The following is a 3,029-nucleotide window of genomic DNA, read 5'->3' as shown; positions in this document are numbered from 1 at the left end:
TCAATGGTAGATACCAGTCCTACAGAGCATATAAGAGATTACAGCACAGTTACAGATAATGACTAGTGATGAGCGAGTGTATTCATTGCTCGGGTTTTCCCGAGCATGCTCGGGTGACCTCCGAGTATTTGTTATTGCTCGGAGATATAGTTTTCATCGCCTCAGTTGCATGATTTACAGCTTCCAGATAAGCTGAATACATGTGGGAATTCCCTAACAAACAGGCATTCCTCACATGTATTCAGTGTATCTGGAAGCCGTAAATCATGCAACTGAGGCGATGAAAACTATATCTCCGAGCAATAACAAATACTCGGAACCCGAGCGTGCACAGGAAAACCCGAGCAACGAGTACACTCGCTCGTCACTAATAATGATTTACCGCTGACGTTCTTTCTGATGGAATCATTCATTTTTCCGTCTTTTCCATCTGGCCCAGACTGACATGACAACTTCTTTCAGCCAGGACTCTGCTGCAGAGATTACAACAGAGACACGTTTCACTTCTCATATTCCAGCCCCATCACCATCTATTCCCAACCTGCACAAACTCCTCATCCTGCTGATACCCCAATACTGAGCTGCTGCTGCCGTATGTGTCCCTATTACTTCACCTGATGTGTGGCACTATGTGCCCTCTAAATTCTAAAGCAACTCTCTATAATATAGTAATACCGGGTGCAAGTGCCCACATTTTGTCCCCTAAAAAGTAATAATGCCCTCTGTGTGCTCCTTTGACAGTCACAGTAACCTGAAGCTTCCCCTATAACAGTAAGTGCCCACTTTAAATTTAATAATGTCCCGAGTATCCCCCCTTTAAAGCTCCCCTCTACACAATATGATGGGCATGAGTCTAATGCCCCCTCACTTCATATATATACTGACCCCTTAGTATCCCCCAAATTGTTTGATAGCTCTAACACTAATCTCCACACTATAGGATGGCCCCCTATACAGCCTCCATATAGTATAACGCACCAGACAATCCTCAATATAGTATAATGCACAGACCCATAGGCCTCCATATAGTATAATGCATTCCCCATAGGCAGACTCTATAATATAATGCATCCCCATAGGCAGACTCTATAGTATAATGCAGCCCCTAATATAATGCACCCCATAGGCAGCCTCTATAGTATAATGCACCCCCTAATATAATGCACCCCAATAGGCAGCCTCTATAGTGTAATGCAGCCCCTAATATAATGCACCCCCATAGGCAGCCTCTACAGTGTAATGCAGACCCTAATATAACGCAGCCCCATAGGAAGCCTCTATAGTGTAATGCAGCCTCTAATTTAATGCGCCCCCATAGGAAGCCTCTATAGTATAATGCAGCCCCTAATATAATGCACCCTCATAGGCAGCCTCTATAGTGTAATGCAGCTCCATAGGCAGCCTGTATCGTATATTGCACCACCATAGGCAGCCTGTATAGTATAATGCACCCCAATAGGAAGCCTGTATAGTATAATGCATTCCCATAGGCAGCCTGTATAGTATAAGGCACCCCCATAGGCAGCATGTATAGTATATTGCACCCCCACAAGCATCCTGTATATTATATTGCACCCCCATAGGCAGCCTGTATACATAGTATAATGCACACCAAAAGGCAGCCTGTATAGTATATTCAATATACTATACCGGTTGCCTATGGGGTTGCATTATACTATACAGGCTGCCTATGGTGGTGTATTATACTATACAGGCTGCCCATGGGGGTGCAATATACTATATTCCATCCCCATAGGCAGCCTGTATACTATGTTGCATGCCCATAGGCAGCCTCTACAATATAATACCCCCCATAGGCAGACTCTGTAGTATAAATCAGCCCCCATTAAAAAAATAAATCCAATGCTCACCTCTCCTCTTCCTCCTGGTTCCCCCGCTTCTCTGAGCGCCTGCACGTTTACAGACCACAGGCACCGAGTAGTGACGTCATCGCAACCCTCGGTCAGTGTCGGCGTCAGTGACGTCAGACACTTATAGGGGGATGACAGGAGAGGCAGTGTAACGCTCCCTCTCTCATCAATGCGGTCATCTGTATCGGCTAGATGCCGATACAGCTGAACCTGCGATGACAGGCGGGAGGCCCACTGCTGGCGCCTGCTCAGGGGCCCCATAGCGGCCAGCCAGGCAAGGCTCAGTGGATGATGTCACCGTTGTAGAGACTCTAACGCCCGCCTAGAGATAACAGTGTCGGGAACTGTTGCAGCAGAACCATGACCTGTTCTTGGAGTTGCCAGGGCATGCGCAGGTGGTCAAGCATGGTGTGTTGAGAGAGCCACACGTAAGAGTGAACTTCAGGCCCTATAGAATTCCCAAAGCACCTCAGGAAGTAATAGCACATAAGGTGAAGAGTATGTTAGACCTTGGGGTGATTGAGGAGTCGAAAAGTGGATGGTTGAATCCCATTATGTGTGAGTGGTTATTTTGCAATGATTACCGCAAGCTGAATGAGGGCTCCAAATGTGATGCATATCCGATGTCCCATGTGGATAAATTCACTGAGAGACTGGGAAGCGTGAGGTAAATTACAACCCTAGACCTGATGAAGGGCTACTTGCAGATCCCCATGTCCCAGAGTGCCAAGGAGAAGACGGCCTTCTCAACGCCTGATGGGTGTTTCCAATACACCAGAATTCCTTTCAGACTGCAGGGGGCCCCAGCAACCTTCCAGCGGGCAATGGATTGGGTCCTAGCCTCGAATAAGAAATATACCGCAGCCTACCTAGATGACATTGTGGTCTTCAGCCCTGACTGTGATAGTCATCTACCAAAGTTACAGGCAGTCCTGGATGCATTGAGGAATGTGGGGTTCACCATAAACCAAAAAAAGTGCCATAGGGAAGGAAGAGGCCACATATCTAGGCTATGTCGTCAGGAGGGGCAAAATCAAGCCCCAGATGAGCAAGATTGAGGCAATCCAGAAATGACCATAACCGCTTTCCAAGAAGCAAGTGAGGGCGTTTCTTGGAATTGTGGGTTACTACCGGCAGTTTATCCCAGGGTGCGCCATG

The sequence above is a fragment of the Ranitomeya imitator genome, chromosome 6 (assembly GCF_032444005.1).
Source record: "Ranitomeya imitator isolate aRanImi1 chromosome 6, aRanImi1.pri, whole genome shotgun sequence".
NCBI classification, from domain to species: domain Eukaryota; kingdom Metazoa; phylum Chordata; class Amphibia; order Anura; family Dendrobatidae; genus Ranitomeya; species Ranitomeya imitator.
This window is presented reverse-complemented; position numbering follows the sequence as displayed.